This window comes from Rousettus aegyptiacus, unplaced genomic scaffold (assembly GCF_014176215.1).
Source record: "Rousettus aegyptiacus isolate mRouAeg1 unplaced genomic scaffold, mRouAeg1.p scaffold_m13_p_11, whole genome shotgun sequence".
Lineage (NCBI taxonomy): Eukaryota > Metazoa > Chordata > Mammalia > Chiroptera > Pteropodidae > Rousettus > Rousettus aegyptiacus.
Genome location: NW_023416286.1, coordinates 25,058,869 through 25,084,835, shown reverse-complemented (window position 1 = coordinate 25,084,835; position 25,967 = coordinate 25,058,869).

Genomic DNA, 25,967 nt, shown 5'->3' with positions numbered 1-25,967 from the left:
TTGGTAGCTGTATTGTTCAGCCACAAACTCTGTAGACTCCTCATCAAATATTGCTTGAGGCACAGACATAAATTATTATAAAGGATATCAATAGGGAAAAACCATAGTTCTAAAATTATTCTACGTGTGAAATACATCAGAAACACAGAGACAATGAGAGGTTAAGTGGTAGCGGTAGTATGTGGTGGGGAGAGAAAATTTGAGTATTCAAGAGCAGTATTACCAAAAAATACTGACACCAAAACTAGGTTTTTAAGATGAATTTTGCAAGGGCACAGCAGGAGATGTAATGGGATGAGTCATTCCAAATGTCAGAAACAGCACATGCAAAGAATAGAGCTTTGAAACAGTGAGAACATAAAGAAAATTGCAAGTAGTATGGTTTCGTTGGAGAATTAATTTGTGTGACAGGTTGGAGATTGGAATTGTAGGTGGGCCAGAACTAAAGTTCTTGAATTCTGTGCCTCAGGGTATAGACTTTCTTATTTGTGCAGTGGTGAAGCATTAGAAGTCTTTAACATAGTAGGGAGGTGACAGATCATTGTTTACAAAGACCGTGAGGATGACTGTGTAAATACTAACTCAGGGGGATAGAACTAGAGGCAGTGAGTTTTTAAAGAGAAAAGTGAGGTAAAATTCCAGTGAGAGAGGTGGTGAACTGGAGCAGTGGCAGTGATATGGAAAGGAGTATGGTGATGAGAGGTATTTAAGAGGACAAATCAATCAATAAGATTTGGTAATTGACTAGATTTGGAAATAGGGGAAGAATTATGGGTTAGAGTAGGAGATTCTTTAGGTTGAGCAGCTGAGAGTGATTTCATTAAATGAAATGGGCAATGTAGAAGCATAAACATGTTTGTGAAGGAAAGATGATGAATTTAGTTTTAAATATGTAAAATTCGACTGCCTTTGGGACATCTAGGATGGAAGAGTCCATTGCAATTGATTAATATCCATAAACCTTACTAGTCTTGCTTTAAAAGTAGTAAGATGCTGTCATTAATCCTTTATTCCCTACTATTCTCCTTTGTCATACTCTAAGCATACACCACCATTTTTACATTCCTTGAGCATGTAATTTTTTTCTCCTCAGTAATTTTGCACTTACTATCTACTCTGTTTAAAACAATTTCTCCCTCAAAATTTGTAGAGCCGGTTTATATTTATTAGGCCTCTATTATTATGTGTCAGAATAGCATCTTAGAATCACCTTCTTAGACTATCGCATGCTGCCCATTACCCTAGTCATCTTTATCATCTTATTTTATTTTCTGCATTACTTATGGGACTATCAAAAATAGTCTTAGTTATTTACACATTTACTTGCTAATTGGCTGTTCTCCCCGTCTCACTTGAAAGAAAAGCTCAGTAAAAACAAGGACTTTATCTTATTCACTGTTATTACACCTACCTTTAGAACAGAGGTTGTTGATATGTACTAAATGCACCACGAAGTTCGTTAAATAAGTAACTGAACCTATGGTATGAAATTATGGATAAAGGTTGAGTTAATATTCAGAAGAGGATTTACTGGGGAGTTTCAATTATGCAAGTCCTTACAAAGCTTTGGGAGAGGTTCTGGCAATTGACTGCAATAATCAGATGTTTCTGTAAAATTCATAAAAGATATATTAACCACATTTGGTTAAAAGCACATTTTCCAGTCTGACTTCCTCTCCTTCACCCTCCTCAGTCAGATGATGAATAGGCGTAGTTGTGATCTGGCTTGAGAAGTTGACTTGAGACACACTTAATAGGGTTTATTTATATGATTTGCAAAATATAGAATTATAAATGCAGAATTATATACAGAAAGAAATAATTTATTTACAAAAGAGATAATAACAGATTATTCATTTTAAGAAACTAGAAAATACCGTAAAGCTCACAAAGTCCAGGAAACAACAATTATTTTATATTATTAATGCCTGATACACCTCTATAATACTTCTTTTTGTATATTTTTTGGCTAAATACTCTCTGGTTTCCTCTTCAAATGACAGTGCATTTGCAATATCATTTTTCATAAAAATAATAGAAAGATAAATCTATTTCTCTACTAACAATGTTGATAGTTTTGAAATATCAGTTGTTTGAACAGTGTTTTAACATTATAAACTGATAATGAAATGTTCATATAAATTTTAAAGATTATACTAAAATTTTTGGGAAATCTCAAATTTCTTTTATATAGAAGTAGTTACATGCTCACTAATTTTAGTATTGCTACAGGTTTGTACCCTACAAATGCAGGAATTCTGAAAAATTCTTTCATATAACTGCCATCAGAATAGTATGACGTGCTTTTCTTTGTATATACTTAGTTATATATTTCTAAAAAGAGAGAACTTCCATTACATGAGAACCAAATTCTCTAGTTCTATTTTATTTATCCAATATTAAAAGAATTTTCACTTGTGCACATTTCTTCTCCATTTCTCACATACTTCTGGTGCTGAGTACTATGGGTACATTCACAGTTCAATTCAATCTCTAGCTTTTGTTCCTCTGTCACATTAGATGAGTCAGTATTTGGACTATCCCTACACCAGGAGAGCTACCAATAATTGGACTATGTAGCTACACATGGAAGACGTTGATGTGTATACAGGATGGCCTAAGAGAAAGAGAAGATGGACAAGAACAAAATTTTAACAATAATTGGGTAAAGAAGTCAGTGGAAGACTTAAGGAATAATGGTCAGAAAGAAAGATTTGTAACAGGCAAAGACATGTATCATGAAAAAAGGAAAGGAAAACTTTTGTGTATATTGGTATGTTTAAACTTAACGTTTAGATAGCATTAAACCACTAATCAATATATTTTAAAGAATAAAACATTAATGTGATATGAAATATTGGATTTAAAAATAAATGTTTTAACAAAATTGAAAAGAATGTGTCTATATTTATTTCCCAGGGCTGTTGTAACAAAGTGCTGAAAACTGAGTGACTAAACTAACAGAACTTAATTAATTGATTAATTAATTTATTTACTTATAATTAAACTGTACTTGATATACATTATTATATTATGTTTCAGGTGCACAACATACTGGTTCGATATCTTACAATGTGCTCATCACTATAAGTCTAGTCACTATCTGTCACAGGATAAAGTTATTACAGTATTATTGACCACATGCTGTATATTATATCCTTGTGGCTTATTTATTTCATAACTATAAGTCTGTACATTTTATTCCCCTTCACTTTCTTCACCCCTGCCTCCAACCCCCTCTCTCTTCCTGACATAAGTTTTTTCTCTGTATGTATAAATCTGTTTCTGTTTTGTTTTGTTTGTTTTGTTATTTGTTTTTAGATTCCACATATAAGTGAAATCATATGGTATTTGTCTTTCTCTGCCTAACTTGTTTTACTTAGCATAATACTCTCTAGATTTATTCATGTTGTCACAAATAACAAGATTTCATTATCTTTTTACTGCTGAGTAATATTCTAGACAAACACACACACACACACACACACACACACACACACACACACACACACACCACATCTTTATCCATCTGTCATTGGACACTTAGGTTGCTTCCATATCCTGGCTATTGTAAATAATGCTGCAGTGAACATAGGAGTGCATATATCTTTTCAATTTGGTGTTTTTTTTTTTTACTTCGGATAAATACTCAGAGATAGAATTGCTAGATTATACAGTGATTTTATTTTTATTTTTTTTAGAAACCTCCATACAGCTTTTCATAGTGCCTGCAGCAATTTACAATCACTCCAACAGTGCATGAGACTTTCTTTTTCTCCATATACTTGCCAACACTTGTTATTTGTTGACATTTGTAGCCATTCTGACAGGTGTGAGGTAGCATCTCATTGTGATTTAGATTTGCATTTCCCTAATTCTTAGTGATATTTGGTATCTTATCATACATCTCTGTTGGCCATCTGTATGTCTCTGGAGAAATGTTTATTCAGGTCCCTTCCCCATTATTATTATTATTATTATTATTATTATTATTATTATTATTATTTTAGTTCTTGGTTTATTAACCCTCATGAAAAATTTGCGTAATAATCACAGATAAAGTCAGTGACAAATCTTAACTCCTGTTGTCTGTTCTCCACCTCACTTTTTGCCAACACCAACATTAACCTTTGCAGTCCCCCTTTCTTATTCTCTTTTTTGCATTCTTTTCATGGTTTTCCAGAGGTCTTTTTCTCTCATACAGGCCATGTGTTACAAGTCTATGTTTGAGCTCATTTTTCTTTGTATAATCCATTCATGCCAAAGCCCAGTTGTCTTGCCACCACCAAAATGAGTTCTGAATTCAAATATAAAGATGACATCTGATGGGGTCTTCTACATTTTGGCTAATTTTCCCATATTTCTGTCTTAAGTAGAATTGTCTTTCTAGGATGAAAGACATCAATGACCATGTATTTCTGCTGAAGTAGTCTGTTGGTCATGAACTTCCTAGCCCAGCTTGCTACTGTGTTGTTCATGTTGGAGTCCAATCTTCAAGCAGCAAGGTAGGAAAAAGAGATCTGCATTTTTTAATTAAATTGTTTGTTTTTTATATACTTTAGATATTAATCCCTTATCAAATATATCATTTGCAAACATCTCCCATAATAGATCGGCTTTTCATTTTGTTGATGCTTCGTCTGTTATGAAAACACTTTTTAGTTTGATGTAATCCCAATTGTTTATATTTGCTTTTGTTGCCCTTCCCCAGGAAGAAATATCTAAAAAAAAATATTAGTAAAACCAATGTTAATGAGTTTACTACCTAGGTTTTCTTCTAGGCATTTTATGGTTTTAGATCTTAAATTTAAGTCTTTAATTCAATTTGAATTTATTTTTTGTATATGGTGTAAGAAAGTAGTTTTATTTATTTATTTTTTTTGCATGTATCTGTTCAGTTTTCCTACCACCGCTTGGAAAGGCTGTGGTTTCTTCCTTGTATTCTTTTACCTCCTTTGTCATAAATTAATCGACCATATATATGTGTGGGTTTATTTCTGTGCTCTCTATTCTATTGCATTGAATTATGTTGTATAAAATAAAGTATATCAATGAATAAAATAATCACATATAAATCATAACTAATAGATAGCTAATAAATAATCTATGTATAACATATATTATTTGCTGTAAGTAAAAATAATATAAATATTTATATTATTAATTATTTATTTAAATTAAATTATTACAAAAGAATTAAAAAACAAAATTAATTTATTATATTCTTTAAACTAGTTATTAATAGGTAATAGGTAATTTATAATAATGATGCCCATTTAAAGCGATTTTACTCTGCTTTTCAGTTTATTTTTCTTACATTGCAGCTATTTTTTTTATACATTTTTTTCTAAGGTTATAATTCTATTATAGAGGCAGATCGCACCCACACAAACAGAAAGGGTCACAACCCTCTGTCTAAACTTTACTATTTAGACTAAAGCCCGAAGTCTTTTGAAAATGTAAATTGTCCTGGCCTGTTCACTGAGAAGACAAGAAAGTACAGCGGGAGATATTTTTTTTTGGAAAACTTAAATCTGTTTTTTATTTTTTTAATTCCCTAAGCATTTCTCACTTGTTAAATTTAAAGACAGTTAATTATCATCTATTCTTTAGAGCCCAAAGAAAACAATTTAGTACTCAGTAAAATGAGCATGCAATTTACTTTATTACTCTTTTTTTTTTCATAGGGGAATGAGAAAAATATACACATTCATGCAACAGAGGCAATAATTGTGTTCTCTTGAGAAGACAAAACTATGAGAAGGATGGAGGTTAACACTTGTTCAACCCAGTCACATAAAAAACACTTAGTTGAAATTTCTGATCTTCACCTGACTGATGAAAAGTACTGATATTTCTAAGAAATGGTAGAGAACAGAAAAAACAATGACAAACAATTGAAAACCAGCACCAGACACAACATTATTTTTCAAATAACACATTAGGTTTATAATTTTTGGTGACTTTTACTTTATTTGTGTCAATCAAAATACTCTCAGTAGATTCATTAAATCCATAGAAATAGAGAAAATATCATTGGTGTGCAAACTTATAGCAGCAAACCAGTATTTGACTCTAGAAGATCCTCTCTTCCACATATATTATCAAAGCCTCAACAGTATAGCTATTGATGCTTCATGGAATGTGGTGAGAAATTCCACAAAATGAATTGCTAAAAGGGTAGGAAATTGTGATTTGTGATGTCAACCATTGCCTATTGTGTGTCTATGCTTTTATAACGTAGACTTTTTTTAGAGTAGGTCCCCCCCCCCCCCGCCCAGCACTGAATAATATTCATTGTCTGGATGTGCCACAGTTTATTTGCCTACTGAAGAATCACATCTTAGTTACTGTCAATTTTGGTGATTATGAATAAAGCTGCTATAAACATCCATGTGCAAGTTTTTGTGTGGACATTAGTTTTCAGCTCCTTTAGATAAATACCAAGAAACATGACTCTTGGATTGTATGGTAAGAGTACGGTTAGTTTTGTTTGACACTGCCAAACTTTCAAAGCATCTGTGCCATTTTTCATTTCCAGCAGCCTGGAATGAGAGCTCTTGTTGCTCCACATTCTCACCAGCATTTGGTATTGTCAGTGTTTCAAATTTTAGTTCTTATGAGTATTTAGTAGTATCACATTATTGCTTTTAACATTTCCCTGATGACATATGATGTGAGGCATCTTTTTCATATGCTTTTTTTTGCCACCATCTGTATATCTTCTTTGATACTATATCTATTAGGATCCTTGGCTTATTTTTTTTTAATTCACTTTAATTTAGTGCCTACTTTTTTTCAAGTTTGTACTATACTACTTATCATAAACACAGAGTTATGCAAAGTACATAGATAAAATACAGTTGACTTGTGAACATCACAGGTTTGAGCTGCACATATCTACTTAATATGGAATTTTTTCAATAAATACCTGTACTTTTTTGACATTTTTTAATTGGGTTGTTTGCTTTGTTTTCTTATTGTTGAGATTGCATTGCACTGATAAATCCCACTAGGAAGAATTAACATTTTGACAATATCAAGTCTTTCTATCCATGAACATGGAATATCTCTCCATTTATTTCTTTTCTGATATCATTCATTAGTTTTCTAGTTTTCCTGATATGAATCATATATGTGGTTATATTTATACATAAGTATGTCATTTATTTGGGTGCCAATGTATATAGTATTGTGTTTCTAATTTCAAATTCTACTTGATCAATGCTGATATATGGAAAAGACATTGACTTTTGTGTACGAACTTTAAATCCTATGACTTTGCCCTAATGGCTTATTCCAGGATTTTTTTTGTCTATTTCTTTAGATTTTCTACATGGATTATCATGTCATTTGTGAATAAAGACAGTTTTATTTCTTTCATTCCATCTAGTATATATTTTATTTCCATTTTAAAAATCTTTTTGCATTAAGTAGGACTTCCAGTATAGTGTTGAAAAAGAGTGGTAAAAGGGACATCTTTGCTTTGTTCTTGATCAGATATTGGATGTTCTGATGTTAGGGTCATACATGATAGGATTGTTAAATCTTGAAGAATTGATTCCTTTATCATTATGTAATACTTCTCTTTATCTGTAATAGCTTTTCTTGCTCTGAAGCCAGCTCAGTCTGAAGTTAAAATAGCTTCCCCCGCCTTTTGACTATTTTTAGCATAGTGTATATCTTTCTATCTTCTTATACTTTTTCTTTACATGTGTCTTTGCATTTAAAGTAGGTTTTTTGCAAACAACATATAGCTGAGTCTTATTTTTTGATCCACTGTGAAAATATTTTTTTTTCTTATTGATTCTTCCAGACCATCGATATTCAAAGTGATGGCTGAAATAGTTGAACTAATATTTGTCATGTTTTTTATCTCTATTTGTTGCCCTTGTTCTTCATTCCTATTTTTCTCTTCTACTTTTTTTCTGCCTTTGTGTGATTGTCTTTGTTTTTCATTGAACAGAATGAATAAGGAATTGATGGTTTTCTCAAAATCAACTTTTATCTTTATTTTCAAGTAAAGAAGTCCTCTGGAAAGACTTAATTTTCTATCTTGTTATTTAACACACATTTTTTTTTGTTGAGCAGGCAATGGATTTTTTACCAAACTACTTTTTATTTTATAGTTTTGGCTTTTGCAAATTTTTAAATTTTTGTAGTCATTATTGATATTTTGAGGACTTAATGTGAAAAAAATTAGGCCAATATAACTAAAGCATAATTGATAATAAAGTATTTCTTTAAGTTTCTAGATAATGTTTTAAAATAAATTCTCTCTTCTTTCATTTTTCATGGCGTGAACATCTTTTATTGTTTGATTCTTTACATTAGAAATACATCTGATACATTTGTGATCTAAGATATATTTTCTTATTTAAATTCTCATTGAATTTATCTGCGCCATGTCATGGTGTCAAGAAAACTAGCTATGAAATGTGGAGGCCACACACATAGTGAAGGAGAGCAGTTTGTGTGTGTGTGTGTGCGCGCGCGCGCGCGCGCGCGCGCTACTGGGCTTTTCTGCTTACCAGCTATGTGTCCTTATGCAAGTTAACTAAATTCTTGCCTTTCAGGCTTCTCATCAGTAAATTAACATATATATGATCATTCATAATATTTTGATGCATTTTAGCTAAAATGTTTTAATGTAAAATATCAATTAATTCTTTTGAAATATAACAAATGTTATCTCACCAGTTATTATTATTTTCTCCTTCGTACTGTAGTCTTTTCTTATTCTTTCTCCCATAAAATGGTCTAGAATGGGAATTTTTGAATTCCTAAGCATTTTTTCTGGTTTTTATTATGAGCTCAATAAATATCTGTCAAAAGAAAAATAAATATCCCTGGTTTTAAGCATTAATGTAAGCATTTATCTAGCCACTAAGAAAATTATGTAATAATTAGCAATCAATATAGTTCAAAATTTGTGAATACATTTGAGAAATCCTTAAAATGTGGATTATCAAACTAAGTTATCTGGTTTCTGGATTTATACCTAAAAAGTTACCTTGTACATTGTTCTTGCAAGAGTTTTTTTTCCAGTAAGCTACTTTTAAAGATTGAAGCTACAGTATCACAAAGTGCTAATGCTTACTGCATACTTCAGAATGTTTTTGTTGCTGCAAAGCCTGTCGAGAGTTTATTATGTTAATAGGAATGAGTTAATGTCTATAAATACTTTGCACACATGTAAAGATATTGTAATCTTCCATTATCTGGGGAAGAAAAAGCACCAATGTTTCTATACCATAGAAGTGCTAAAAAAGATGCTCTGATTTTAAAAATACCCTATATGTACCTTGGTCTTAGCTTTCACTCTCAAGATAATCCAACAATAATGATCTCAAATATTATATGTACATACGTGTGATATATTTGTTATATGTCTGTATAACATTAAATGTACCCATACTATTTATTCTAGTGGCCATTCATGACAGCATAGACTTGATCTCCATTTCAAAAAGTAGTTAATGAAGATTTTTGTTTGGTTTTTAGTGCCCTGGCTACTAACCATCATGTATAAAAATGAATGATTTAATTTCTCTTGTGGTTTAGGATATGAGGAAGTGTCAAGAATGTTAGAATTTATTTCTGGGAAAATAAATCATAATATAAACATAAATAAGCCAAAACATCAACTATATCTATGACCCCAACTTAAATCTCAAGTATGTATCCATTGATTTTAAGTCTATTTATTCACTGTCTTCAAACTTATACATTCCTAAATCCATTATACGAAAGTGAAACTACATAACTACTCACTATATAATTGCTATTTAATTTTAATTTCTTCATTATGATTGGGAGCATGTTTATTCTCATGCCATTCTCTGAAGGCCATGTTGCCCAGGCTATCATGACAGTTGCCTTCAAATCTGGTTTCAAGCAGTGTGAAACAGAATGAAAGGAAGAAGCCGAGGTATCCCCCTCTCCTCCTTCCTCAAGGAGAAGCTCAGAAAGTGGCTCCATTTTTTTGTGACTCCCTTCAGAAAAATTTACTGCATTTTCAGTTACCACCAGTTGATTCCTTTCCCTAGACTCTGGAAAAATGCCTCTTTTTTAAGATACTCCAGCCTAGAGAAAAGAATGTCTTGCTCGTGCTCCTGATCTCTGGGTCTCCTTATGCTCTCTTGATTGACTTAGCTCTTACATCACTCTTGCATCCAATTCCCAGGATTAAATTCTCTTTGTTTTAAAAACAATAAAGGGTTTCTGTATTTGTATTTTTTTAGACTATTTTTTTGACCAAATTGTGACAGATATACTCTGTACGATGATATCTTAGGAGTTAAATTCATTGCATATATTTCTTTGGTGCCATTTCCAGACATTGTGGATTATGACTCTGTTTTAGATTGAAAGTACTAAACTTTACAGCTTGCATGATTAATTAAAAATTAAATGTCTTTTTTTCCTCCCTAAAATATAGTATTTTCTATTATAAAAATACACAATGGCATGACTTTGAAAATTATTTCTAATATATATTGGGAACACATGTATAAGTAGATTGAAAGCTTAATTTACCCAATATTGCCATGTGATACATAATTTCCATATATATCTCATTTGTTTTTGTAATAACTCAATAGGGATATTGTGTAACATAACTTGCTATTATGAAGTTTTATAAATAGCTCTAAACCAAATCTAGGTTGAGTTCAAAGCCTTGAACATTCTTAATCTGTAAAAAATTTTCCCTTCCTCAAAGAAAAAATGTCTAAACTGGAGTGACAGAATACAAATGTTCAATATACATAATATGGAAATTCATCTTTTTTCTTTATTTTTTTACTATATTAGAAAAAATCCTTGCAGTGTTTTAAGATTGTTTTCCTTCTCTCAAGAAAAGAGGATAGAGCAAAACAAGTTTTTTTAAATGACTTGAACTCTGTATTTAATAAGTTTCAAGCATACAATATAAAATTAAAAGAAGAAGATAATGTATTTGGGGGTGAAGGTTTTTTTAGAGGTAGAACCTCATGAAGGTGGCAAAAAGTGAAGGAATTTTACCAGGTCAGATGCAAAGCTTTGGAACTGATGATGGAGAAAACTCCCAAAAGACAGGAGAGACTGGTTGAGTCTCAAGAGCTATTGTAGTGAAGGAAAAATTCATATTAACAAAGAAGTTCAAAGTAAAATTGTCTTTATATAGTGACAGAAGTAGAAATTCACAGCCTTGCTCCTAGCTATGTTAACTATCATATCCTCTATCAAATATAACCTGTAGAGACCTTGGTTATCTGGATATTAGTCAGGGCGTCATCCTGGTTCACTAAACGATGATGTGCAAATAACCAAAGTGCCCTAGTAAGATATATATATCATTGAGGGTGGCTGGTAAACCTCATGGATAATCAGAGGTTTGCCACATTGGTGATGGGTTTAGAGATTAACTGAACTGGGGCAGGCCATGTTGTAAAAATTGCATGTTGAACCTTTTATCACTAAGAAGGAGGCCCAGCTCATGATGGACTCTTTAAATTTTGGAAAAAAGTTACTTATTGGGAAACTTGGAAGGCTACCAATTTTAAGTGGGGTCTAGAGAAACAGAGGGCACTGTAGCACAATCTACTCTGCCTCTTATGCCACACAACCCAGAAAATTCAATAGTGCTAGATGTGTGTATAATAGATAATGATGCTGTATGAAGTGTCTGACAAGCCCAATTATAAAAGTTGCAGCACAAACATCTAGGTCTCAGATAAAGGTCATGACCTCTGAAACATGCAACTGGACTCTAGTAAAGACTGAACACCTTATATGGGCCATCAAGTGGATTTGCAATCAGAGTTTTCCATTGTGAGCTGCGTTATCTGCCCATTTATGATGCTGAGAATTTGTGACATCAATATATTGTATAATTGAAAAATATTGTGTTACTTTTATATTGCTGTATGACAAATCACCACAAATTTAGTGGCTTAAGCAACACACATTCATTATCTCATAGTTTCTTTGGGTCAAGAGTCTGGGCATAATTAGCTGGGTTCTCTGCTTAGGGTTTGACAAGTTGCAATCTAGATGTAGGCTGGACTGTGTTCTGGAGGTTACTGGGGGAAAATCCACTTCCAAGTCGACCCAGATTGTTGAAAGAGTTCATTTTCTCAAAATTGTAGGGCTGAAGGCCCCAGGTTCAGTTTATAGTCTGTCCTCATTTCCTAGAAGTCACCTACAATTCCTTGCCACATAGGCACCTACTTCATTAAGCCAGCAAGAAGAATCTATATAGCAAGTTAGCTTACAAGATAGAGTTACATAATGTAACATAATTACGTGAGTGGCATTCTATCATGTTGCTAAATCCTTTGATTAGAAACAAGTCAGAGGTCCCCTTTATACTCAAGGGGAGGAAATTACACAAGGCATGAACACCAAGAGGTGGAGATCATGGAAGGCCAACTGAGTCTGCTTTCCACAGATAAATTCAGGCCAGGTCTAGGCCTGTGAGGATATAAAGTCACATGTATATTACATGTACGAGAAGCTCAGGTATACTTCAGATACCTCTGCTGTACCGATGCTTATTCATCAGCTTGGAAAGACTTCAAAGGAGAAACTCTAGGATCAATTAATGGAGAAAGAAAAAAAATCATGGTTTTCTGCACATTAGTTAAGAGAAAAAACTCATTTTAGGGTAAAGAGATCATTTTAGGGTGGATGACCATGAAGTTCAATGGGCTAAGAAGCAACTAGTAGAAAGATAGAATAACTATAAAAGGTTATATTGAGGTGAAACTTGGGGAAACCACACTACATATTTGAGGCTCTTTCCTTCAGAATGCAGAAGAGACACTGAATCAGGAGCCAATATATGGTGCTGAAACTCAAATATCTAGAATATATAGGTCTCAGAACCACAAAGCAAAAGTAGGGTCGACCCCTCTCACCATCATGTCTAAGTAATTCACTTGTAGAATCCTTTGTGCTTCTCATTCCCACAATATCAGGTTCTTTTGGATTAGAGATAATGACTCCTAAGAGGGAAATGCTTTCAAAGGGGATCTGGAAAAGATTCCATGTAACTTGGAGCTTGAACTACCACCTGGTCACTTTGTGCTTCTTATGCCTATGAACCAACAAGGTAAGAAAGGAGATGCTATACTCTGGAGATAATTGACCTAGATTACCATGAAGAATTGCAGTTGTTTTCAGACAGGAAATTCAGTGATAAACATTGTAGAACACAGAGAAATAACATTTCCCTCTCTTGTTGCTTCTCTTCCCAATGATAACAGTAAATGGGCAATTACAGAAATCGTGGTCCAACAAGAGAAAGAATTATGGACTCAGACCACTTATGATGATGTTTTGAGTCAACCCAGCAAGCAAACAACTCAGACCCGCCAAAGTGCTCTGTTGTCCTTTATACTAAAGACACATGAACTCCTACACCAAATCTTACTCTGCTTGCCTATCATTTACTATTCTGGACTTTAATGTTGGTACATAGAGGGTAACGTCATAGTGACCGACTGGGTGCTCCAGAATGTACTTCCTGGAAGTATGGGAAGATAACCCAGTAGAGAAACATTTTGAAAAAGCATTTTGGAAGAAAATGGGTAAATATTTTCCTATTTCCTCTCCAGCAAGATACATTTTATATATTTATAGGAGATCTCAAGGAGTAGAGAAACCAGTTGTCCATAGCTGTGGCTACATAGAAAATGCATCTCTCTTTGCTCACCCTTCTTCCCTGTTTTGTTCCTTGCCTTCTGGATCACACACCTCAATAAAATGTTTGCACTTATGCCTTTGCTTTTGTTCTGGTTTCCAAGGAATTAAGGCTAAGATGCTGCTCATTATGAGAATATCAATGTCTAGTCCAAGTCTATTAATTTTAGATGACTTAAAATTTCATAACAGTTAGAATACAGATAACTGGAGGAATCCACACACAGGTTAGAGAAAAACCTTCATTCAACCTATACATCGCATTTTGCCCATCAGACCCAGAAATAGCTCTTCATATACTCAGGTCCTAGCATATGTTCTCTTTGGTGTGTCAGTTAACATCTGAAGGGAAACATAACCCATCATACACCACTTTAACCTTCTCTTCCTCTAATAGTGTTATCACTCTTTCCTAATTATATAGCAGTGATCCTATAAATTTGAATGGGATGAATTCAAATGGTAGTAGCCACTCAAAATGCCAATTTGTATATCTACAAATCTGTATAGTTTTTTCCCATATGGTTCTTCTATTTCAAAGTTACATATCAGTACATGAATAATTTTATAGTATAATTAATATTATAATTAAAATAAACTCCTTATATATCATAACCCCTTTAAAATTCCTTTATCATTCATTTATTTAAAAATCTTATTACATTTTGAGGGTATTAGTTTTATATTTATTTATGGAAAATATGCCCCTTTGGAAAAAACTTCAAAATAATGAATAAAATAAAGCCTCAAGATTTCACAATATGCTTGTCTAAATTCCATCTCTTTGAACAGATATTTAGCAGTGTTATTATCTTATTATAACCTTAATTTCATCATTAAAATGTGCCTGTCAGCAGGAACACAGAATTTCATCCAGAGTTATACCATATTAGAAGTTGGTCCGAAGAAGGGGATTCTTGTACCATTACTATTATGGATAATAAAGGACAGCTTTTTGCAGAAGTGAATCAAATTAGATTTGGCTCCCTTCAATCTTATTTTCAGTATGCTTCTTCCATCCTAACAGATATTAACCCATGCCTCATTTTTTCCTGATGAGATTGGCCACAGCACCATGTAGTCCTGTTGTTCCAAGCCAATTTTTTTTTTCCATGGAAAACATCTTGATTATTACCTGTGGCCAGATTCTTGGAATTATCTTCTCTACATGCATGTTTCATTGGTATTAGTGTTCTTCTGCTTTTGCACTGTTAAAGTCACTATCTCCTTCAGTCCTGGCTGTAGACAGCAGTTTCAGCTCATCCTCAGCCTCCACTTGCTCAGGCTTTCCATACGTCAAGGTGCCTTGATTTGAAGCCCACGCTCTTCTCACAACCAATGCTTTATCCGTTACCTGAGATTCACTGATGTTACCGACTTCTAATATTCCCTGGAGTTTAAATTTATAATAGGTTAAGGTGCTCGCAGTCCCCATAGATATTTGAATTTCGATAGAAATATGGAAACTTTTTCAAACTACAGAATAAATTTCTAATGGTAGAATTTAAACACCTCTAACTGGTATTTTCTAATTGAAGTATATTGTGTCTATGTGCATGTTTCTAATTTGGTCTATCATACTTATCTATTTATCATCCATCTTTTTATCACCACCCATTCTAAATAGATCTAATATTAATGCCAGAGCAGAGACAATATCATAGTTTACTGCATAAAATAATGGGGGAAACAATGGGGTAAAAGTCATGTCATTGACTGAGAAAAAATAGACAATTATAGACTATTACTGTGCAGAAGTGTAATAGACTAGAAGTAATTTGGCCAGTAAATTTTCCTTATTTATGACTTTGTTATTTTAACTACACAGAGGTCAGTTTCCAAGTTCTCTTGTTACTTGACAAAACTTTTGCAATCTCTGTTAGAAATCAGAATAAAATTTTTAACATGAGATTTTCAAAAATAATCTGCAGGCAAACTGCTTAGTCCTTTGCTATTTGCTACTTCACTGGCCCTGAACTATAAGTTCCAAATATAGATAAAGATAATGCACTTTATGTGGCCTAGTTCTGAATCTACACAAAACACTATATATTTGTTTGAGGTTATAGTTTGAATAAGTGAAAAAAAAAAATAAACTAAACATAAAAAATACCAGGTACCATATTTATTTTAAAATAAACTGAAAGGCTTAGAAAAAAAATCTAAAAGTAAAGCGTTTATTTTTCTCAACTGACATTTCAACAACATATTTTTTTGCTTTTATTAAAAATGATTATGGTAATGTAAAAAAAAGTTAAATTGATTGTGCTAAATGCATGTTATTTATACCACCTTCACTACCACCCTTCCCCAATGCCTATTGCTCAAAAATAGCCAATTCCATTTTTATTTTTCTAGTATTTATCAACATGTTTGCTAATAGTTTCAATATAATGCTATTTTCTTATTTAGTAATTTAGACAGTTATCCATTATAAACATTTCACTGTCCTATTATAATGGATAAGAATTCAGCTCTCTTTATGAGAATTTTGAAGGGAAAAAGCAAATCGCCTAGCCATGAAGTAGATTTGTTACACCATAAAATTTCAGTGTTAGATTGGATTTCACATTTTACCTAGTTCAGCACTATATGATGCCTGAATTTTTTCTTACCACTCCATCTCGGGGGACATCCGTTTCTGCATGAATTCCTCCAGTTTCTGTGAAATTATGCCTCTCAAGGTTGTCCATTTCTTAATTTCATAGCTAAGAATCCTGTCTCTCTCTCTCCTCTCTCTCTAATTAAAATCAATATTCCTGGGACTTCTCCCTCTTGATCTAGAATTCCAAATGGAATTACTATTCTGCCTGACAGATTTATAAAATATTTTTAAGACAATTTTCATTTTTTTCTTTACTTGTTCCTTTTTAATGCTAAATACTATAAATTCCTTATATGAATGTATTTCAAGTCCTCATCATCATGCTACCCCTAAATTTTTTAAATTTCTTGATGCCACCCTCCAATTGTGGTATTTAAAGTGGACATTAAAAAAGTAATATTCTATTAGATGTTTTCAATTTTTCTTTCTCACGGTATGTTAGGAAAGCCGTAAAATAACATTCACTCATATTTTGCTTATATATAACCAAAACATTTTATAGAGTGCTTTTTGCTGAGTCTGAATTCCTTTATGCTGAACCCCTGAACTTTATGTCTTGGACCCAAGAACAGTACCAGGTATTTAACCCTGTTATATTTTCTTTCTGGTTAGATATGACATGTTGTTAAGTCTGAGAATCTTGAATGCTGATTCTATCATCTGTGATATTTCTCAACACTTCCATATTTCTGTCAACTGCAAATGTTCTAAGCCTACCTTTGCTATTCTTACCTGAGCCGTTAATAAAGACATTTGACCAGAGAGCATTAAGGACAGAGCCTCTGTACATCTTCCTGGGTTGATGGGTTAAAATTGATTCTTTGATAAATATTTCTGAGAATTGGGCTGTCCAACCAGTTACAATAGGTTTAACACATTGTAAGAAGACACCAACAAAGCTCTAGAAGTCAAAATATTAATAATAATAATTTTTAAGATGTTAAGATAAGAAAGACAAGCATTGTTAACATATTCTTTAAAGAATGTATTCAAAAAATGTGATTTTATTATACGACTAAGAATTATCTGTAAGTTTTGAACAAAGTGAATCAAAGCAGAACACATACTTACATTCATATAGATATTATAACTTAGCTGTAAACCTTTGAAGGTGCCCTTGCTTTGCTCTGTGTGTGTGTGTGTGTGTGTGTGTGTGTGTGTGTGTGAGGGACTGATGAATAGAAAGCTAAAAGGTGTCTCCAATTTTTTTTTAAATCAGAGTTAGATACACAACAAATCAACAACCAGTAAATAATTGCATTTTGAAGTATGTAAGCCAGATGTTCTGTTGTTTGGAAATTATTGTTGAACAAATATAAAATATGACTGCCAGAAAACTTGTCATCTAGGTAATACCTGACTTTATTGGCAAATAGATTCTCTGTCCTTGTGAAGTCATCATCACCAAATCTTGACAACTTCAGTGTTTAAATGAATGTGTTAGGATATTTCTTTTTTTTTCCTATTTTCGTTACTATTTCCATCTCTTCCTGGAAATGAAGGTTGGCTAGACCATCTGGGATCAGAAATAGAGTGCAAAATTTCCCTTTAAGCTGAAGACACTATACTTAATCTCTCTCTCTCTCTCTCTCTCTCTCTCTCTCATAATTTACTGTGAATGGTTTATTCCTAAATACGTGTTACTGAGTTTGAGGGTTTTTTTAAAAAATTATTTTGTGAGTAATATAAGACTGAAGATAAGATTTGGAATAAATGTGTGTTTACTTGCTTATTATGAAATTAATAGCTTACATATTACCTCTTTCTAATTAGTAAATTTTGCCATTACTTCTTTAAAAATTACCTAAAATATAAATATGCATGGGTAACTAAATGTGTAAACTATCATTTCTTTCAATACTGCTCTCTAATCAACTTTAGAAAATATAAACCTGTGCTATTTTACCTCATTTAAGTTTTGAGACACACGGTTATATCAGCATTGGTCTATTTTATGACAGAAAGAAACACTGAAATCTTTCAATCTCTAAAAATTCCAGTATCTTAAGGAGAGCTTCAAAGCATAAACGACATTTTGAATTTGCCATATGGTTAATCAGAAGGGAATTTCTCTCATACATCTTGATATAGACCTGGAAGAGAGCAGAATACTTGCACTGGCAACATAAATGGAAAGGGAATTTCGGGTATCAAAGAAATAGGTAAATAAATCCATAGGAAAAAAATAAGGACATTTATAGCCTTATGAAGAAGCCATATTGAGGAGGCAAGCAAAAAAACAAAATCAATTAAATAAGAAGGACTCATAGAAATGTTTCACAGACAATAAGTATACAAGATTAACAAAGGGGAAAAAAGATTTGTGAATTACATAAAACACAGCAAGACAGTATTATATGACAATATACTTCCAAAATGCAGACCCAATAAAGAATATTATCAATATACCTGACTTCAAAGACATATGAATTGTTTTATAAAATATAGACTTTGAGCATCATAGCATTGCCTATTGAGAGAAAACATTCTTATTCCCAAAGAGGTGACAATCTCAAAATAAGACCCAGTGTCTGTAATACTTTAGAAAAAAATGCCTCCTGTACTATCAGTAAACTTACTTCAAGTTTACATGCCTCCCCACCTTTTACCTAAAGATGTTAGAGAAAGTTGCTGAGAATCAGTCTTGGAAGATTTCTCTACAAAGTAACTACCTTGGATTAAAGGGTTCAATCATATGGTCTGAATTTCACAGAGATAATCAGTGTATTCAAAGTAAGTTTGCTTGTGTTTATGGGGTTACCTTTGCCTATCTGGGATGCTAAGAGAGAAAAAGCTTTTTCAAGCTTAATGAAACAGTATCGAAACCCCACAATTTTTGTAGTATCCATACTAGGGAGACTATAGATCTATTGGGGAAAATAGAAACTACAATAAATCAGGCAAAAATTAATATTTATGAACTCTAGGTGTTGACTTTGAACAATGGAATTCTGTGTTTAATATAACAGGTAGACAGGGTTTGTAAAATATATGTGCATTGGTTCTCTCGATAATGATTAGTTTATAATGACCACAAATTGAATGTATATTCAATAAACTAATAAACTAATAAAAATTAGTTTTCTCTGCTACTTTAATCTTATGGTGCTATATTTACCTTTTATGTATTTCCCTTGAAAACCTTATGGAAACACTAATTAATGTATGTCAACTGTTTAACTTCTAACATTATTGGAGACTTTAAGTAAGCGTAAAATCAAGTAATTGTGTTTCTGGTACAATTAATGCTCTAAAAATTTTCTATATATAAAATCTATATAAACTTTTAATTATGGCTTGCTCTGTATCTAATGGATTTTATTATCATAAAATAAATTACATCTATGAAGGAAAGCCACAGGTTTTGCACTGCTTCCAGCTTATTTAAAAAAAAAAATAAGCTATTTTACAAAATGAAATCTAATATTTATTACAAATCCGGAGTTCTGCAAATAGTTTATTGAGACTGTGACTAAATTTTCTCAGCAACATAACTTCAAACACTAAGAAAAAGTTAAACCAATTCAAGTGTTGGATAAACATTTTTGGAGGGGCCTGAAATTGCTAAATTCAGGAGTTGCCATACCTCTGTGCCCTCCTTGCAAGCAAGTTAAATACCAAAAGAGGTATTTTAACCAACTAATAATTAAAATGCTGGGTGAATACTAAGTCTTTTATTTCTGATGCCTGTAAGAAACAGGGTAATAAAGCAAAGAAATATAAAATTTGCTCCAAAATTCTTCAACTGTGAAACATAGATAAGAGTACTATTCACATGACATGTAGGGACTTACAGAATGACAACTCGCTGTATACATACACAGAGAAGAAGAAAAGTGAGTAGCATTGGGATCATCTACCTTCTTCAGCTGGAGAGAATCTGGAACAAAGTGTCAAATGACTTTAATGACTATAACTTGGTGACAGTGTGGCACAGAACCATCTAGACTAATAACCACCTAATGACCCAGTCAGATGTGTAGTGCTGTATGTAATAGAAAACTTCATAGACTCCAAGAAAATTCAAGGAACTAAACAGGAATTCTGCCAGTCCAAGGCGATCTGCACTAGTTAATGCAAAAATACCACATTTCTATCATGCATCACTTTATCATTTACAAACTATGTTCTTATCTGTTGTCCATTTTAATCTTCAAAACAATCTGGAAATCTAATCTTTGGAGATGGAGAAAAGTTTAAGTCACTTGATAAATTCATATGGAAAATGGTAGAGAATTATTGCTAACTTGTAGTGTGACTCACTCAAGAAAGTCCTTATTTGTAAAAATAGTGTCTATAGTATTGTCTTTTCTTTCTCACAATTATGATCATAAAATATGACGTTTCCAGATTTATTGAGCTCCAGAAAATTGTAGGATAAGTAGTAGCTATAAAAGGTAAGAAAGCCCCTGGAAGCTTGCACCTTCTTGAAAAGAGAAGATTGGCATCAAAATTTTGGATACTCAGTTTCAACTAAAAATTTGGTCAGAGTCTTATAAAAATCTATTGTATTGTTTTTAATATTTAAAAAAATTTTGAATTTTACAGTTGACATGAATATTATACTAGTTTCATGTGTACAACACAGTGATTACACATTGATGTAACTTACAGGATAATCAACCTAATAATTCCAGTACCCATCTGACACTATAATAGTTATTAAAATATTTTGACTATTTTTCCTATGCTATACTCTACATCCATGACTATATTGTAATTATCAATTTGTACTTATTAATCCCTTTCCCTTTTTATCCATCCCCCAAACTCCCTCTCATCTGGCAACCAACAAAATGTACTCATTATCTGAGTTTCTGTTTTCATTCCACACATAAATAAATTATATGGCATTTGTCTTTCTCTGTCAGAATTATTTCACTCAGTATAATCTCCTCTAGGTCCATCTATGTTGTTGCAGATGGCAAGTTTTTATTCCTTTTTAATGGCTAATAATCCATAGTATATATGTACTGCTTCTTCTTTATCCTGTTCATCTGTTGATGGACATTTGGGTTGCTTCTATATCTTGGCTATTGTAAATAATGCTGCAATGAATATATGGATGTATATGTCTTTTTGAATTAGTTTTTTGGGTTTCCTTGGAAAAATACCCAGAAGTGAGATTACTGGTTTCTTCGTTAATTCTTGTTATAGCCTGTTTTGAGTCTATTTTGTCAGGTATAAATATTGATACTCCAGATTTTTTTTCATTTCCATTTTCATAAAATATGTTTTTAAATTTTTTTACTTTCAGTCTGTGAGTACCTTTCCATCTGAAGTGACTGTCTTGTAGGAAGCCTATGTAAGGGTCTTCTTTTCCATTCAGCTACCCTATGTCTTTCGCTGGGAGCACTTAATCCATTTATATTTAAAATAATTGTTGATAGATATGTAGATATGTATTGCCATTTTGTTATTCGTATTTTTTGTCTTTTTCTTTTTTTCTTCTTATTAAAGAAATTTCTTTAACATTTATTATAAAACTGGTTTGGAAGTGATAAACCTCTTTCGTTTGTTCTTATCTGGGAAGATTTTATCTGTCCTTCAGTTCTAAATGATAGCTTTGCTAGGTACAGTAATCTTGGTTGTGGTCCCTTATTTTTCATCACTTTGAATCTCTCATGCCAATTCTATCTGTCCTGCAGAGTTTCTGTTGAGAAATCAGCTGACAGTCTCACAGGAGCACCCTTGGAGTAACTAATTGCTTTTCTCTGACTACTCAAGATTCTCTCTTTGTCTTTAGCCTTTAATTGTGGTATGTCTTGATGAAGACCTTTTTGGGTTCATCTTGCTTGGAACTCTGTACTTCCTGTGCTTGTATGTCTGTTTAATTCGTCAGGTTAGGAAAGTTTTCAGTCATTATTTCTTGAAATAGGCTTTTAATTCTTTGTTCTCTCTTCTCCTTCTGGTACCCCTATGATGCAAGTGCTGGTATGTTTGATGTCCCAGAGGCTGCTTAAACTATCCTCATTTTTTTTTTTTGATTTATTTTTCTTTTTGTTGTTCTGATTGGGTGTTTTTGCTTCCTTATCTTCTAAATCGTTAATTCAATTCTCTGCTTTATTTAATCTATTATTGATTTTCTCTAATAAATGCTTCATTTCTGGTTCTTTTTTTTTTTTTTCTATCTACATTCATGTTTCCTAGCTCTTTGTTAAAGTTCCCATGGAGCTCAAGTAGTATTCTTATCACCAGTATTTTGAACTCTGCATCTGGTAGATTGCTTGTCTCCATTTTGCTTAGTTATTTCTCTTAAATTTTTCCCTGTTCATTCATCTGGGCCATGTTTCTTTGTCTCCTCATTTTGGTTTAATCCCTATATTTGTGTCCATGTATTAGGTAGAGTTGCTATGTCTTTTCATCTTTGTTGAGTGGCTTTATATGGTTGGTGTCTTATGGGGTCCAGTAGTATGGTCTTCTTAATCTCCTGAGCTGGGTGCTGCGGGCATGTCTTTGTGTGGGTTGTGTGTTCCTTCCTTTTGTAATTGAGCCTTGATTGCTATTAGCATGTCAATGGGAGGAACTGATCGTTGGGCTTATTGCTTGTGAGGACTCACCATGACTACAGTGGAGGAGCTGTTGTACAGAAGCTGACAATATGGAGCAGGATTTGCTTTAGTAGGGCTCTGGTGTCTACCCAGTCTACCCTTTGAGTATGTCGTTTGTGGAGCGTTTGGGTAGTACTCTGGTGTGGTATGAAGCTGGCCACCACATGTGTTGGTTCTGGGGCCTCTTGGGAGGGGCTCTATTGCAGACCATGGTCAGCTACTACCTGTGCCCCGCCCAGGCCACTCAGTTTAAGCTACAAAGTGATCTGCAGATGATTGGCATTTATTCTACACTTGGAGGTACCTGAAAGAAGCTAATATGTGAACTGAAACCAGCTGCCACTAGTACTGGGCTTGGGGCTGATTAGCATGGGGCACGCTGAGTCAAGAGGCTGCTCGTTTGGGGTTTGTGAACTTTTTTGAACCTTTGCAGTCTTTAGAAAAGACTGTAGCATGAGCCCAGGCAGGCCTTTGTCTGGAAAACCTACTGGAAGTGTTTTGGGTGGGCCTGCAAGTTGGGTTGGGTGGAGACTCAGGGAATCACCAGGGTAGGGCACGTGGTGTTTGCCAGGTTTATGGAGACTCAGAAAAGTGGCTTCTGCCAGCAATTTTGTCTCAGAGATAGCTGCCCCTCTGGTATTTATCCTGAGGCCAGTTAATTCAATTCCTCCTCATATGCTCCTAGTTCCTTTCATGCTGCTTTACCAGCACTGGAGCTCAGAGCAAGTGAGTCTGTCAGTGAATAAGTTCCTTTAAGAAAAACTCCTAGGACAGCTGCCCTCTGTCTCACTCAGGCATAATCTCTGCTGATTTACAAAGCTAGAAGACTTCTCTGCCTGCCACTGGAACCTTGGGTTGGGGAGCCTGATGTGGGGCTGTGGAACCTTTTTCCTCAGGGGGACTTCTGCAGGTAAGACGTCCCTCCTGGTTTTTAACTATCACACATGGCTGTGGCACCAGCCCATTCTGTGTCTCTGTTCTTCCTACCTGTCTCTATGTGGTTTGTCCTTAATTATAGGACTTCCATTTAGCTAGACTTCAGCTAATTCTCAGAGATGGTTGTTCTGCAGTTTAGTTGTAATTTTGACATGATCATGGGAGGAGGCTAGCACAGTCATTTTCCTACTCTGCCATCTTGTTTGGAAGCATCATCACACTCTTGAAGTGAGACTTCCACTTTATTTCAGGTGTAGCTTAGTCTGGACCTAATTCTAGACCTAATTATGGTATGTTTCATAGTCTGGTATGGGCCTAGGGTCCCCAGAACTAGCACTGGCCATACTCAAATAACATTACATTGTTTCCTTACAGAACTTAAGGTTGCAACCCTGAAGGAGAAAAACTTTATAATTCTGCCATCAGTTAGTTCCTGTGAGTATAGATTGTTTGCTTCTACTGGCCTCTGCAGAAGCATCTGGGTTTTTCTGGTTTTCACAAACACAAGAGAAGTAAAAGGCAAAAATGTTATGTCCTGGAAATACTTGTGTTCTGTGTGCATGTGTGCATGTGTGTGTGAATGCACATGTGTGGAGTGGGGGGCAGAAGAGGGAGATGAAAGTTGGTGGGAAAATAGTGAGTTCAAAAATAATGTTTTACAACAACAAGTGTTTATCATTAGTTATTATATATTAATTAAAAGACTGAATCTTTTCCCTTATAGCTTAGACCTCAATAGAAAATACAGCAGGAAAGATGATGGATAGGTTAGGTTGCCTATGTCTGGGAGAAGGAAAGAAGGGATAGGAGTTAATAGCTACTAGTTTGCTTTTTGGGTTGATATAAATGTTCTAAATTTAGATTATGATGATGGATGCACAACTCTGTGTTTATGCCAACTCTGTGTATACTAAAAATCATTGAATTACACACATTAATTAGATGAACTTCTAAGTAAATTATTAAAAAGGTAGGTGAAGAAAGGTGATGGGGACTCTTTTTTGTTTTGGCTAAAATAAGATATGTTAAGGTAGTTCTCAATATGTCGTTCTTTCCTCTATCTCTGCAATGCCTTTCAAATTGTTTTTATTCTTTCCATTCATTATGTCTCTGTCTTAGTTCAAATTCTCATCAGCTCTATTTCTAGTACTTACTGATAGGTATTAACATGTTTTTCTTGATTGATTCTAATTGATTAGTTGTAAGCAGTCTTATGCAGACTGCTGCATTTGATTTTAAACTGGTTTTCTGACCCCTATTCTCTCTCAAGTTTTCCTAAAGCACAAGTCTGATTATGGCATAGTCTTACTAAACGTTTCACATGGTTCAATGTGGCCTACAGAATAAAATGCAAACTTAGCTTGATCTATGATTTTCTCTTTCTGGTCTTATTTTTCACATAAAGATCTTATCAAACTATAATTCATTTTGGGCATATAAAACAACTCATCTTTGTCTTAAAACACACTCCGCATTTTCCACTTCTCTGTTTCCCCTTCCCCTAAATTTAAACTGTCAAAATTTCACTCATTCAGCTCAAATGCTTTTTTTCTACATAAAATCTTCAATCACACACATTAATATTGCAGCCTTCAAAAAATTATACCCTTCTTTTGATTAGTTGTATTTGTGTTTGACCTCTCTACTGTAACTACTCAATAAAATGCAGTTAAGTTGAATTTTCAAATATTATGTATGAATCAATTCTGAAATTTTAAAATATCACCATAAGAATAAATACAAACACATTTTATAGTACTTTGTAGTAATAAATACTTTCTTCAGAACTGTATTATTTTGAATTTTAATACGTCTGAAAGTATTGACAATTTAATGTTTTTCTGTTGCTTTTTAAATGATAGGGTCGTAATGTTATTTCTGATTTGTCTTACTATGTAGTGTATACTGTTTTAAAGACAAAATTAATTTATTAAAAAAGTAACCAAAAAATGAAGAAAATAATGAAATTAATAAATTATATTTTAAGGATACTAGACTTCATAAGTCTTTTTCTTCAAACACATGAAATTTTTACCTATGACAGTAAAATTAATGAACTTTTCAGACTGATTTCCACCTTACCTTTAGGAGAACTAATTAATCAAAAAAGAAATAAAAAATAATATATACTAAAAATAGGTTAAATTTATACTTAATTTTCATCTCCACTATTATTTATTTTAGATTTT